The sequence below is a fragment of the Peromyscus californicus genome, unplaced genomic scaffold (assembly GCF_007827085.1).
Source record: "Peromyscus californicus insignis strain IS unplaced genomic scaffold, ASM782708v3 Scaffold_18__1_contigs__length_77618521, whole genome shotgun sequence".
In the NCBI taxonomy this organism is placed as follows: Eukaryota; Metazoa; Chordata; class Mammalia; order Rodentia; family Cricetidae; genus Peromyscus; species Peromyscus californicus.
The window spans coordinates 56,517,871-56,533,789 of NW_026294480.1; the positions used below are offsets into that span (position 1 = coordinate 56,517,871).

Genomic DNA, 15,919 nt, shown 5'->3' on the forward strand with positions numbered 1-15,919 from the left:
GAAATCAAGTCACTTTCCAAAGCCCTTCGGTGAATAGGAAAGAGCCAGGATGCCAGTCTAGTATGTGTTAACTCCAAAGCCCTTTGCATTATATCAAAATGTATCTGGATCATGATTAATCTTCCCACTGTGCCTTACTACCAGTTCTATAAACCTCGTTGTGTGTCTAAAGCCAAATACGTCACCTGTTTTACTTTCCCTGTCAACAGTGGGGCAGCCACCCTTTGGTGTCAGCTTTTTGACTCTCCCCTCTGTATTCAAGTTATTGTACTTCTGACCTCTAAAGGTCTATTTCCGTATCAGGGCTGGCATTGTGTTCCTGAGCTGTGGTATACAAAAGTGCCCAGCAAGTACCGTATGCGGGAGGTCCTGGAACCAATCCTAAAGAGGGCTCATTAGTGGTGGATAGCATCCCAGTGATACTCGGCGCCAAGAAATGAGCTCAGAATCCAGGGAACGAAGCCAAGGTTGGCCGGTCAGTTTGCCAAGCTGGGAGTCCTTGCTCATGGTTATCAGCCAAAGGAAGGATGCCAGTAGAGGGGGTGAGACTGACTGATGGGGATGAAGAAGCAGTGATGGACCCTGGGAAGCGGGAAAGGGCTCTTCCATGCTTGCACGCATCTCTTCAAGTGAGAGTGGCCTCTGACTGTGGGGGTCTTGTGGGCCGAGCGGTATATACTTAGCAGATAGTAGGCGCTTAAAATATGATGGAAAGGTCTTAATGAAAATATGTCCCCTGTTCTCCCAAAGCAATTTAATTTTAATTTGGACCTAATTTAATTTTTTTTAAAATTACCTGGCATATATCTTCACATTTTCTCAGTAATGTTCTTACACTGTTATTTAGTGAGTTATTCATCTGAAACCATTAACTTCCTCTTCAATAGATGATAATTCAATCTGTTGTGTTACCACCTCCCACTTCTTCTCCTTATCCCAGAACAAAAAAACGTGGTGCTGGAAATGCATCTCAGTTGGTACAGCGCTTGTCTAGCATGAGCAAAGCTCTGGGTCCCATCCTTAGCACTGGACCTGCTGGTGTACACCAGTAATTCCAGCATCTCCCAGGAGGCAAAGGTAGGAGGCTCAGAAGTTCAAAGTCCTCCTCAGCTACATCGTGAGTTCCAGGACAAAACCAAAACCCAAATAGAATTCTGGCTGAATCCGACATTACTGTATCACTAAGACCATGCAATTACTAATCATTCCTGTGTGGTAGAGCCATCACAAGGAACCACCATCCCCTTGACTGCCACCTCGGTGCTGGATACTAGATAACTGCAGGCAGGCCGCCCTTGGACCCTCAGATTTGTCTGAAATTATTCAAATCAGCCAGTCCTAAATCTGCTTATCTTCCCTGACCTGAACCACAGTTGAAACACAAAGCAGACTCTTGCTCACTGCCGTCAACTAAGATGGCCTGCTCCTGACCAAGCCTGGGGTTTCTCAGTTTGGCCCCATGTAGTCAAGCATGCCCCTCCTCTTTCTCACATACTCTAACCAACTCTTTTGGAAGACAGTTCTCTTCTCAGGAGGTTCCTAGTCCTCACTGCAGCTGGATATACCATGGCTGGCTGATATCCATGGGAGGCCTTCCTGAAGAGGAACAGAGCAGGAGGAGTGGACGGGGGAGGGGGGAGGGAGGAACTGGGAGGAGAGGAAGAATGTAAAAACAAACAAATAAACAAAAACAAACAAACAAAAAGACAATCCTCTTCTCATCCGTTGGCCTATCCATACAAATAAAACTATTAATTTAAAGCAATGTGTTTACCATGTGATCTAGCAATTCTAGGTATCACACAATAAAGTAAAAACATACTCCCATACAAAGACATATATCTAAATGTTCATGCTAGCATATGGTCACAGTAGCTCCAGAGTAGAAGCAACCCAAATATTTACCAGCTAATAAGCAAGTAAAGCCTGTTATGTTTATGCAAGGGAATGCTTACCTAGGAAGAAAAGGACTGAGCCATTGAGAGATACTAAAACACGGTTAAACTAAAAATGATACTCGTGAGAGAAACCATGCACAACAGACCACACAGCACGTGATTTCTTCATGTCGGTGTTCGGAATGGCTTGGCTCTAACAAGCAAGGGCTGTCTTTCCAAGGACAGACACAACTGTCTAGGAAAACAGAAGCACAGGTTCTAGAGAGCTCCCCAAGACAGCAAGGGCACAGGTGCTGGAGTTGGTGGCCAAGCGTGCCCAAGAAGGATGGGATGCCCTTCCGTTCCAGACCTGAGACTTGGCTAGACCTAGGGAAGGAATTGGTTAAGGTGAGGTTTCACACCGTAAGGCCTCAAGGAATTCTGACTAATATTACACAATTGAATAGCTAGGATGCTCTTTTTCTTTGTTTGGACTTTTTAAAGGTTTTATTATTTTTTAACTATGTGCATATGTGTGTGTGTGTGGTGTTGTGCACATGAGTGTGCAGGACACTAGGAAGCCAGAAGAGGGCATCAGATCGCCTGGAACTGGAGTTACAGGTGGTTGTGAACTATCCAGCTTGGGTGCTGGGAACTGAACTTGGGTCCTCTGCGTCAACGGTAAGTATTCTTAGCCACTGAGCCATCTTTCCAGTCCATGGTCAGGGTACTCTTTTGTCAGGATTCTAAGATATGTAGCAACTCAATTCAACTTTGGTGTGGGAGGAAAAACAAGCATTTCTACCTTTAAGAAATGCAGTGTGGCTTCTAAGATGAGGTGAAAATGTCAGAGACCGGGTGTGGAAAATGGATACTTATGGGAACTTTAAAAAGATTATTACTTGGGGGCTGGAGAGATGGCTCAGAAGTTAAGAGCATGTACTGCTCTTGCAGAGGACCTGAGTTTGATTTACAGCATCTACATCAGGTGGTTCACAACCAACTGTAATTCCAACTCCAGAGGGATCCAACACTTCTAGCCTCTTCAGGCATCTCCACTCATGTGTACTAACCCACATACAATTAAAAATGATACACACACAATTAAAAATAATAAAGTTATTTTCTAAAAGATTATTACTAGAATAGTTGTGGGAATATGGGAGGTTTTCATTTTTCCTTAATTTCTAACCGCTATTCTAATAAATACATATTTTTGTAGTTGGTTGTTTTTGCTTTTTTTGAGGGTCCTAAGCTCCCAAATAAATCACACATGGAGGTTTATTCTTAATTACAAATGCCTGGCCTTAGCTTGGCTTATTTCTAGTCAGCTTTTCTTAACTTTAAATTAACCCATTTACCTTTTGCCTCTGGGCTTTTTCTTTTTCTTATTTCTGTATAACTTACTTTCACTCTTACTCCGTGATTGGCTGTGTGGCTAAGTGGCTGGCCCCTAGTATCCCCCTCTCCTTGTTCTCTTGCTCTTTCCTTTTTTTCTTCCAGATTTCTCCTATTTATTCTCTCTGCCTGCCTGCCCCACCTATTTCTCTCTCCTGCCTCACTATTGGCCATTCAGCTCTTTATTAGGCCATCAGGTGTTTTAGACAGGCACAGTAACTTCACAGAGTTAAACAAATGCAGCATAAACAAAAGTAACACACCTTAAAATAATATTTTACAACGTATTTTTGTTTAAAAATCATAGTTAGAAAAGGTTACAGAGTAAAAGCAACTCTACTCATGATTGCCTGTGGTAGAATTGATCAATGGGCATGATGTACATTTCCTGATCATCACTGAGTCCCACACTTAGAACAGGTGCATTTCATGGGGTGTAAACTGCGACCCAATAAAGCTGTTTTTTAAAAATTAAGACTGGACAAAGAAATCTGCCTCACTGCTAGCTGAGGTGTGAACACGACATTGCAGAAGTGGCGGAACACCCCGTTAGATTCCGTTAGACGACTCCTGCCTCCATTAGACTGTGTGAAGGGGACGTTCCAAGTGACAGCCCAGAAGCCATCCTGGCTGGATTGCCAAGTGGCTTGTCCTCAGCATGACTTGTAGGTTCATATATAGAAAAATGGGGACAATGATAGTACATTCTTCTCCATGGGAGCCATCTTACTGTATTGAATAGGTGACAGGTAGGGATGCAAACCGGTTCTAATCTAAAGAGAAAGAATGTCCTAGCCAGCAGAGGCTCAGCGGACGCCCCTACCCCCACCCCCTACACACTGTAGCAGGAGTTAGTTTTGCCTCCTTTGCACAGTCTTCACAATCTTTCTATTAGATAAATGGTTTTTCCTTGACTTCTCCCTTGAATAAGTTTTAACACCTCCGTGATTACCCAGTTCTGAGCATAAGAAAATATCTAACATGTCAATTTTTTTTCCTGAATGGGAATCATGGTTTTATTTATTTATTTATTTGTATTTATTTATATTTTTTTGTTTTTTCAAGACAGGGTTTCTCTGTGTAGTTTTGGTGCCTGTCCTGGATCTCACTCTGTAGCCCAGGCTGGCCTCGAACTCACAGAGATCTGCCTGGCTCTGACTCCCGAGTGCTGGGATTAAAGGTGTGCGCCACTGCCACCTAGCATTTTTACTTTTTATTTATTTTACATCCCAACTGCAGTTTCCCCTGTATCTCCTCCAGCAGCTCCCCTTGCCCTCCATCCACTCTTCCTCTGTTTCTGTTCAGAAAGGGGCAGGCCTCCTGTGGATATCAACAGAACATGACATATCAAGTTGCAGTAAGACTAAGCACCTCCCCTTGTATTAAGGCTGGGCAAGGCGACCCAGTATGAGAAATAGGGTTTCTTTCTCTTTCTCTTCCTTTCTTCCTCTCTTTCTTTCTTCCTTCCTTTCTTTCTTTCTTTCTTCCTTCCTTTCTTTCTTTCTTTCTTTCTTTCTTTCTTTCTTTCTTTCATAAAAGCGGTTTTTACTGTTTATTTTTTGTGGCTCTGGAGATGGACTCTCAGCATGCTAGGCAAACACTCTACCCTGGAGCAACACCCACAACCTCCTCTTACTCTTTACTTTGAGAAAGTGTCTCACTGAACTATCCAGGCTGCCTTTGACTTCGCTTCCAGGCGCCATCCTGTGCAGATGCAGTCTAGATCATCTTTGCCCCCGTTCTCACTCTCTGCTTCCTGTGCACAAATGAAAATGTGATCAGTCAGCTTCCTCCTCCTGCCGCCTTCCTTGCTGTGGTGGACTCCAGCTCTCTGAAACTGGAAGCCCAAATATCCTCTCTCTTTCCTATAACTTTTGGTCATTCGCTGTATTTTGTCACAGCAATAGAAAAGTAACCAATATACTCCTAAATGTGAAAATTCAGCCTGCCCTTCCAGTTAGCCATGCCATGTTAGTCAACTTTCTGCTATTATAAAAATATGCCAAAGATAAAGCAGCCCAAAAGAGGAAAGATGTATTTTGGCTCCGCCCACGGTTGTTTTGGGCCCTGTGGCAATGAATGTGTCACGGGCAGCCAGTGGTGGGGGGCTGTGCTCCCCATATGATAGCCCAGAAGCTGAGAGAGATGCAGGAAAAGACTAGAATGATGCGTCTCTTAAAAGGCAAATCCCAGTGCCCTAAAAAAAGGCACTCCCCCAGTTCCACCTCTTAATGGTCCTCACCATCTCCACTAGCACTAGACTGAGGTGCCATCCATTAAATGTGGGTCTTTGGAGGACATCCAAGATCCAAAGAGTCACACACACCAAAAAATGGGAAGACAAATTCCATCCTCTGAGGAGTCCATGAGAATCCTCAGATAGCCACAGAGAGGGACCACATGTTCAATCCCTCCCTCGTGTAGGCTCATATCTTTAGGTCTTATTTCATGGAAGAATTAAAGCAAACTAAGAAGAACTGAATTGTGCAATTCCAATCCATCTGGTTTCTTGCACAGGTACCTGCAGTCTCTGGATTCCCTGCCCACCACCCTCTATCTCCCTTTTTGTATTCAATAAACACTTATCAAATGTCTAGACTGGGAGGTACAGTATACGCCACCTTGGAGGGACAGTAATGAGTGTGCCCTGCTTCTGTGGAACACTGACAGACAGTAAGGGACACAATAATCACACAGACACACGAAGATGTAATGAAACCCGTGACTTAGAACCAGACCCTTGGCATGGAGGTAGAAAAGGATGAGTAACGGCCCAGAAAGGGTGGGGAAGTGGCTGCCAGGAGCCGCAGTGTTTCTTTTTGGCCTCCGGTAAATACTCTGGAATTTGATAGTGGTGATAGATGTACAGCCTCGTAAATATATTAAAAACACAGAATTATACGCTTTTAAAAGTGTGAACTTCGCCGGGAGGTGGTGGCGCATGCCTTTAATCCCAGCACTCGAGAGGCAGAGCCAGGCGGATCTCTGTGAGTTCGAGGCCAGCCTGGGCTACCAAGTGAGTTCCAGGAAAGGCGCAAAGCTACACAGAGAAACCCTGTCTCGAAAAAAAAAAAAAGTGTGGACTTCATTGTATGTAAATTGTATCTCAGTAAAGCTGTTACTAAAACAAACAAACAAACAAACAAACAAACAAACAAACAAACAAACAAAAAAGCCAGTAAGGACCCTTGATTAAACTTGGGGGAAAAGCGGGGAGGAAGGAGGGTGTCCCTAAAAGAATGGCATTTGTAAAGAGTCTGATGGGGGCAGAAGTGAGCCAGTGTGTGTGTGTGTGTGTGTGTGTGTGTGTGTGTGTGTGTGTGTGTGTGTGTATGTGTATGTGTGTGTGTGTGTGTGTCTGTGTGTACACATCTGTCTGTGAAAACACTGTAGGTCCATAGTCTGAGCCATCAGGGAGAGGCAGCTAGGGGGACGTCCTTGAGAAAAGAAGGTTTAGCCCCTGCCCTGTCACCACAGCTAGCGTTTGATGACTCCTGTGGTCTAGACAGATGCCAGCCATCGGAGCATATGCAAACAGTGAAAGGAAGCTGTGCAGAGTCCGTCTCCCTTCCGAGATACTCTAAATTGGAGAATATTACTTAGAGACTGTGGTCAGATGACACAGTGGGTTACTGAAGTCTGGGGTTGAGATCATGTTTGTTTGAGCTACAATTGTGGCAATGGAGCTGGAGAAATGGAGCACCGTGGGGAATGTTTAAGGAGCAGAACAGAGGAGCAGAGGAAACAACCTCATCCCTGTGTTGGCCCCAGGAACTCTGTCAGCTCTCTCTTTGGCTTTGGTTCCTTGCTTGAAGGTAATGAATGAATGGCCAGTCTCCTTTCCCTGGAAAATGGGCAGCACAAGCCTGTAGCTAGAGTTTTCCTGCCTGGCCCACAGTCAGGACAAATCTCTATCACCTGCCAGTCCCACAGCCGCTCAGACCCAACCAAGTAAACACAGAGACTTATATTGCTTACAAACTGTATGGCCGTGGCAGGCTTCTTGCTAACTGTTCTTACAGCTTAAATTAATCCATTTCTATAAATCTATACCTTGCCACATGGCTCGTGTCTTACCGGCATCTTCACATGCTGTTTCTCATCATGGCGGCTGGCAGTGTCTCTCTGACTCAGCCTTCCACTTCCCAGCTCTATTCTCCTCCTTGTCCCGCCTATACTTCCTGCCTGGCCACTGGCCAATCAGTGATTTATTTATTGACCAATCAGCAACACATTTGACATACAGAACATCCCACAGCACAACCCTACAATGAATGCAGATGTCCCAAACAAAAGCCAATGTAAACGGAAGTTTCTGTCCCACCAGCAACTGAAATACCCGGCAGCTGCTTCCCAAATAATTGAATTGGAGGCTTAATATTACTTATGAATGTTTGGCCGATGGTTCAGGCTTATTACCACCTAGCTCTTACATCTTAAATTAACCCATTTCTACTAATCTATGTATTGTCACATGGCTGTAGCATTTCCAGTCTGCTGGCATGTTGCTCCTTGGGCAGCTGGCTGGCATCTGCCTCGACTCTGCCCTTCTTTCTCCCTGTATTCTGTTTGGCCTTCCCACCTAGCTATATTCTGCCTGGCTATAGGCCAAATCAGCTTTATTTATCAACCAATGAGAGCAACAATGTTCACAGCATACAGAAAGACCATCCCAGAGCAAGCCAACACCCCTCATAGATCCAACTACACAACTGTTCTTGACCATGGACACAAATGCTGGGCTAGCTGATGGAAATGAGGAAGAGGGGATGCTGGGAGAAAAATATTAGGAAGAAAAAAGTAAATAGGAGGGTAGCTGGCTGTGATCTTGGATCTGAGAGGGACAGAAACGCCATGTCTCGGTGACAATTCCCAGTAAGTCACAACCAGTTACCCACAACCCCAGCTACTGTTCAGGAGCTTGTTCCTCAGTCCTGTTTTATCCTGCTTCATTTTCCTGCCCATGGTCAGGGCATGAGACTGGATCCTCATTACTCCGTTTCCTGAGTTGCTATAGTAACAGTCAACTGAGGGTTGTATTTCGCTGTCTGTAACAAAAACCCAAACCCAACAGGGACTATATTACAAAATCTCCAGTGGACTGAGTGTGCCTGTAATCCCAGCACTAAGGAGGCTGAGAGAGAACTCCGGCAGAGTCAGTTCCAGCCCAGGCTACATAGTAAGAATGAGTTCAGCCAGAGCTACACAGCAAGTGTCTGTGTCAACACACACACACACACACACACACACACACACACACACACACACCTCTGATGAAGTTTAATTTATAAATTAGGCACAAAATGAGATTTAACAGCATTAACTAAAATATAATAATTATAGTAATACATGACAGTAAAATTGCCTAAATTGCCTGTAACTTCATTCTTGCACATTGGGGCCATTATTAAGTCAATACAGGTTGCCTCACAGGACGTTACAATACTACAAGAGTTGATTTGATAATAACCCAATGCTATTTAAGTGACTTTTGGATGGGTGCCAGGTGAGGGGCATATACTACATTAATATTCCAGACAAAGGAATGATTCACTTCTTGAGTAGGAATGATCAAGGCCGTGAGAGGTTTCATTTCGCCACACACAACAGTATGCAGTTTATTTCTGGAATTTTCCACTTAATATTTTATGATCATGGATGACCATAGAATGTGAAAGCAGAGATAAAGGGGAAATTGTGATAGAAATGCACACTCCAGAGCTAGGGCAGCCGCTTAAGGACGATCCAGAGGGTTGACAAGCGGCCACTGGGAGGTCCAGGAGGGCTGAACAGTCAGGAGGAGAGCGGAGAGCGTGCACTTTGATCCGGAAAGCAGAACATTTTTAGAAATTTCCACTCTGGGCAGAAGTGTCCTGGCTACCCTTCACTTGAAGGGTTTTGTGCTGTTTATTTTGTTTCCTGTAAGGAATATAAAGAGAAGTAGCCTGGGTTCTCCGACCACCTGAGGGGTATCAGGTGACCTTTAACTGCTGGTGCATAGCAACCAAATGACTCCTAATGACAGACTACTATCCCCATAGATGAGAACACCACTCACCCCTCATCGGAGAAGCTTCTTCCTGCGGTGAATGAGAATTAACAAAGATATCCACAGCTGGACAACGTGCAGAGAAGGACAGTGTTCGGAGCACTCGGTCCTAATCGGGATGTCTTTACCAAGCCCCTCTCTTCAAGGCTTCGGGGATCCGTGCAGAAGAGTGGCCGATGGCTCCCAGTGAACAACATCTCCCAGACACACCAGGACTGATGCTCATGTGAACTCATGGAGACTGTGGCGGCACACACAAGGCCTCCACGGGTTCAAACCAGATGAAGTCCCAGCACTGAGGGGGGAAGTGGACACAGAGTCCACCCCTAACCAGGAGGCGATTTGCAGTTGATAGCTGCTGGGAGAGGGAAAATCGGTTTTCTTCAACGGAGCGACACTAGATATGTCAGCCATATTCCGAGGCAGGCTCCATGGCCAGGAGCAAGTTGCCAACACAAAACGGACTCCACGATGTTTGTTTGTTTGTTTTGTTTTTAAAAGTGTGTGTACTTTTTGTTTTGGTATTTTTTTCTTTCCTTTTTTTGTCTGTTTTGATTTTTTATTTTCATTTTTGTTTGTTTGTTTGTTTTTCTTTTTTTTTTTTAAGATTTATTTATTGTGTATACAGTATTCTGCCTGCATGTAACCCTGCAGGCCAGAAGAGGGCGCCAGATCTCATTGCAGATGGTTGTGAGCCTCCATGTGGTTGCTGGGAATTGAACTCGGGACCTTTGGAAGAGCAAGCAGTGCTCTTAACCTCTGAGCCATCTCTCCAGCCCTGTTTGTTTTTTTACAGGCTTTCTCTCTGTAGCCCTTTGTAGACCAGCGTGGTCTCGAACTCACAGAGATCTGCCTGCCTCTGCCTCTCAAGTGCTGGGATTAAAGGTGAGTGCCACCATACCTGGCTTTTTTTTTTTCCCAGTGAGAGAGAAAGAACAGGAAGTTGGGTAGGTAGGGAGGTGAGGAGAATCTGGGTGGTGTTGGGGAAGGAGAAAGAATATGCTCAAAATATATTGTATGAAAAGAATTTAATAATAAAAAAATAAGAAATTGGAGAGAAAATACATCCAAGAAGAAGAATCAAGTTATGGAGCTTAAGGCGGGTAGTGGAAGGGGCTGGGCAGGACACAGAGAAGACAGTTATTCACGGCCATGCTTCCTGAAGACTCGGCGACTGTCCCGTGTTCTCCATGGTAATTTCTATCCATGTAAACAGCCCTGCTTGAATATCACTTAGCTGTAAGAAAGAATGGCATCTTACAGCCAAAAGCATGGTAGAGGAGGACGTCACATTGTGTGAAATAAGCCAGACACAGAAAGACAAATTCTACTTGTCCTAATTAATATTCATAACCTGCATATATCCATGTTTTAATATGTACAATTAGCACATGCTAATAAAAATGATGCATTTAATAAGAAAATCGTGGCCTGAAAGAGCATGTCAGAGAAGATATTTAAATATCCCAAACCAACTTCATTTGTATATTTATTTTTTAAAACCTTTTAATTTATTTTTATTTCATGAGCATTGGTGTTTTGCCTTCATGTATGTCTGTGTGAGTGTGTTGGATCCCTTGGAACTGGAGTTTCAGATAGTTGTGGATGCTGGGAATTGAACCCGGGTCCTCTGGAAGAGAAGCCAGTGCTCTTAACCACTGAGCCATCTCTCCAGCCCCAACTTCATTAATTTTGACAGAAATGAAAAAATAATGTTGATATATGGTCAGGCAAAAACTGGAAGCACACAATTGGAGGTGGGCAAAAAAGAGAAAGATGAGGAGGAGGTGAGTATCAGCCACTGTCCCATGCTTCTGAGGACTGAGACAGGAATTACGCACCTGCCCGCTCATGGAAATGCTGGCTCAAGTACAGCAAAGCTTTAAGAGTTGGCTATAATTTGTGCGCTAGGGCCCTCTGGTGGTCACACGGTGCAGTTCCGGGGGGGGGGCAGAGAAACGGAGGGAATAATTAGAGAGACATTTAAGTGAAATAATTCTTATTTAGGGACTAGATACAAATATTAAAAATTTAGATTAAACCAATGATTAACAGACACATAACTTTAAAATATCTTTAGATTTCTGTAGTAATTTAAGACATTTTAAGTGTGTGTGTGTGTGTGTGTGTGTGTGTGTGTGTGTGTGTGTGTGCATGTGCTCCTGCATGAGCATGAGGATGACAGACTAGAAGGAGAGCAGGAAAGGACATAAAGAGGAACTGGAGAGAGCAGTCTGGGAGGGATCTACCACAATGCTAACAGGAATTATTTCTATGAGGAAATCTGAAGGATAATTTTCTATTTCTTCCCTTAAACTTTTCTGTATTTGCCAAAGTTAGTACAGTGAACGTTACATTAAAAATGAAGCAAACACAAATATTCTCAACGTAAAACATGAGCTTGGGTTTTACATTTTTTAACTGGAGCCATACCATATATTATTCTAAAACTAGCATTTCTTGTTGTATCATCTAGGGATATTTCTACGCTACCAGCGTTTACAATTCAAACCCACTTAAATGAATATTTATTTGTACCTCGAGAAGAAAGTTCATCATTTCAATACTTGATGTTCATCAGTCCATTCAGATGCATCGGCTTCAGGGAGAAGATGTATTTCCACTGAAGAGAAGTACGATGAAGTCAGCCATCCCTCTCTAGTCAGAATTGTGGTACAAAAGTTGTGGTACAGTTTTTCTCATTGCTGTGATAAAACACCACACAAAAGCTACTTAAGAATGGAAGGGCTTGTTTTGGGTCACAGTTGGAAGCCACAGTAGCAAGAACATGTAATGACTGGTCATATTGTGTCCGCAGTCAGGATATGAGAGAGAGAGAGAGAGAGAGAGAGAGAGAGAGAGAGAGAGAGAGAGAGAGAGTGCTTTCACCTCTTTTTCCTTTCCACCCAGCCTGAGACACCCATCCCTGGGATGGTGGGACCCATACTCGGGGTAGGCCTTCCCTCTTTAGTTAAACCTCTCAAGAGATGCCCTCGCAGAGGTATGTCTCCTAGGTGACTCCAAATCCAGTCAATGGAGATTAACCCTCACAGGATGGCCTGTCTTAGACTGAGCTATGCTGCCCAGTCAGAGCTGAAGGGAAACAGCCTAAGGCTGGACACTTGCCCTCACCTCTGCCATGACCTTGGTGAACCTCCAGGCACTTTGTTCAGGCTGACCTTTGAGACACTGGAAATAGAGTGTAAGTAAAGGAGTTCTTTAAAAGAGAAGATCATATAGACCTAAAGGGGTGTTGCAGCTTATGGGGGTGTGTGATAACGCATTTTCACTAGAAAACGAAGTTGGAGCTGCTTTCAGAAAAATTTAAAATTTAATGAAATTGTCAAAGAATAAAGAAATTACTTAAAAAGCTAATGCATATATTGTAAACTGTCCAAACAATGTGAAGTGGCCTTCTCCTCACCTCAGTTTTCAGCCTATTTCTGCATTAGTGCATTAGCTGTTACCAACGGGTTCCAGTGACGTTCTCGCGTAAAAGCAGCGAATTCAAATATGTCTTTCCCTGTTTTAACATTCAAGTGAGAACACATTACCTCCATGTGTCCCAGGACTACATGATTCTAACAAAATGTAACTGTCTGTCTAGTAGCCTTTTTGTTTGTTTGTTCATCCAAGGTGTGACATGTCAGAACTGGGGTCTGGCTGTGACTAAGTCACATCCCATTGTATGTGCACAGCAGCCGTGGCTCATCTGCCCGCCCAGCCTTCAGTCATGACTAACTGTCAACTGAGTAAACACCCAAGGGACACGCATTAGCTGAGCACTTTAGAAAGATCATCTGTCTACAGGGGACATTTCTTGGACTAAGGGTGAAGAGTAGAAAAGGAAGAGACTATTCCAGAACAACAGGAAGCAGAAGAGAGCAGGACGGGGGTGGGGTGACTCAGTTGCTCAAGTGTGAGGACCTTTGTGCCAATCCCCAGCACTACGTAAGAAGCCAAGTGTGGTGGTGCACACACCAGTGATCCCAACGCTAGGCAGGCAGAGAAGGGAGAAGTCCTCAGGCTTGCCATCCGATGGTCCACCTATCTCAAAACATATGATGGAAAGTTCACAGGAATATGTCCATATGCATATATATACATATATATACATAATATATGTATATACCACATTTCCATCAGATAAAATAGAATTTAAGAGAAAATGTAACGTGTTGTGGAATATTTAACTATGTAAAATGTGTTACATTTGTTTCACCTTGTCTGCCTAAGGCACCTGATTGGTCCAATAAAGAGCTGAACGGCCAATAGTGAGGTAGACAAAGGATAGGCAGGGCTGGCAGGCCGAGAGACTAAACAGGAGGAGAAATCTAAAGAGTGAGAGAGAAGAGAGGAGAGAAGGAGGTTGAAAGAGAGGGACCGCCCTGGGGCCAGAAGCCAGGCAGACGCCAGCCAGACACAGAGGAAACAGGGAAGTAGGACATACAGAAGGAAGAAAGGTAAAAAGCCCGAGGCAAAACGTAGATAAAGAGACACAGGTTAAGTTAAAAGAACTAGCCAAAAAAATGAGCCTAATTTAATCCCAGCACTCGGGAGGCAGAGCCAGGCGGATCTCTGTGAGTTCGAGGCCAGCCTGGACTACCAAGTGAGTTCCAGGAAAGGCGCAAAGCTACACAGAGAAACCCTGTCTCGAAAGACCAAAAAAAAAAAAAAAAAAAAAAAAAAAAAAAAAAAAAAAAAAAAAAAATGAGCCTAAGCTAAGGCAGAGCATTCAAAATTAATAAAAAGTCTCCATGTCATGATTTGGGAGCTGGTTGGTGGCTCAAAAGAAAAAGCTTGGTACAGCAACATAATATAATAAAGATTTTAACAGAGATATAATAAAAACAGATGAATTAAAATCTAAGCATCATCAGAATCATGTTTGGAAAATCTTTGTTACTTTCAATTTTATTTTCCAAAGATTCAGTCACCCTAGAAAAGGACAGAGCCTGCACAAATTAAATGAAAAAATGTCAGAAAGAAACCAGTCTTAAGTTGTAGACCATTGAGAAGATGATGAGACCTGGTGTGATCCCACTCCATCCTACCCAGGCCCAGAGCCGTCTTTCCGTCCAGGCTATCTGCACTGTATACATTACCCTCCCACTAATCGCGCATAGCCGTCTTGGTGCTCAGAATAACTGTGGTGGTGGGGTCACAGTTCCTGAACTCAAGTAGCCTTTATTATGGTCCAAAAACGTGTAGTACTGACAATTCAGATAGGTCAGAGAGAAACCACAAAATGCATGTCCACTTTATCATAAGAACTTATATATTTTATATTTATATATGGGGGGGGCGGTTGGCATTATCTTTATCCCCTGGGGTCTTGGAATGTATCTTCTGAGGAGTAGCGTAGACCACACTATTCTGAAATTCATTTTTAGATGTTCATTTTGGTGGTACTGCTTCATTGCCCCTGAGCACCACCATGCTATCCTGAGTGCAGTGATGACCGTCCACACGCCCATCAGCCTGAGACATCAAATACATCTGAGGTAGCAGCAGCTCAAGCCCTGAAAAGAGAGAGCTCAGAGAGATGTGTGGAGTATGTCGCCTTCTAGACCCCTGGGTCAGGTTCATTTCTCTGTCAATGAAAGGATTAGAAGGCAGGGGGAAATCGGAAGCACAGAGAGTAGCAGCAGGAAATATCTCAGATGCAGCAGGAAGCTTTAACAGGCATCTGAATGAAAAAAAGGAGGGACGTGACTGCTCCTAGGTAGGGAGGAGGAAGAAGTTTACTGGAGATAAAAGGGAGGGCATAGTCAGAGGCAGGGACATCTGGGAGAGTCCGGAGTGGACATGACCCTGAGCTGGGCCATGTGAGGAGAGGGGAGAGCCAGGAGAATACAGGGTAGACAAAAGGACGGGTAACCAAAATGCCCGGGCTATATAGGGAAGGGCAGCTGGGGGAAGGGCAGCCCAGGCCCTGGGTTGGAGAAATTTAGGGTAGGGGGGGTGGGGTGTGCCAGCCATACTCTGTAACAGGCAGGGACTGAGGGATGCTGGGAGAATCTGGTGGCCAGGTCTGCTTTGGTATGTTAAACAGGCACCTCAGTTCGCGTTTGTCCCGTGTTTGAGACCTAACAGCATCAAATTTCACTGGAAGTCCAGAAGCACAGACAGAGCCACGGACACGCGGAGAAAGACTCCCTGCAGCGCAGAGAGGGGACCAGTCCCGTTTCCCCTGGAGGACTCTGGGTTCAAGTTACCTTTTGCTGGCCAGGGATGGGCCCTTTCCCCCTAATTAAGAATTAGTCTGTTTGTCTAGACAAAGTTCCACAGCCTTAGGTAGTAGCATACCCAGGTCTGGTTTTCAGCTTATCTGACCAGCGTGGATTTGTCCCCGGGACTGTGGGGTGGAAACCTACTGCTGAGAGGAAAAGCCTGTCAGACGCTTGTCTCCCGAGAGCCGCCAGGACGATGCTTCCGGTCAGGAAGGCGAAGAAGCAGCCCGAGGTTTGCTGTCTTTATCTATCTGTGGCCCCTTTCCCTGATTGCCTGTCAGGGATCCAATAGGCACACGGGCAATCATTTTTCCCACCTCTAGATGGAGCTAGCTAAAAGCATTTCGGCAGCATTTAGCTAC

The 15,919-nt window shown here is 44.4% G+C and overlaps 1 long non-coding RNA gene across 2 annotated transcripts in view; it reads left to right on the top strand.

Annotated features, from left to right (window-relative positions):
• LOC128113660 (uncharacterized) overlaps positions 1 to 15,919 on the top strand; it is a 98,657-nt gene that overhangs the window by 19,095 nt on the left and 63,643 nt on the right. The window contains exon 3 of one of the 2 annotated variants that reach the window (XR_008219580.1): positions 9,317 to 13,987. The exons of the other annotated variant lie outside the window; for it this stretch is intronic. This is a non-coding gene — a long non-coding RNA (uncharacterized LOC128113660). Of the gene's footprint in view, positions 1 to 9,316; positions 13,988 to 15,919 lie in introns of those variants that run through there. 2 annotated transcript variants of the gene reach the window in all.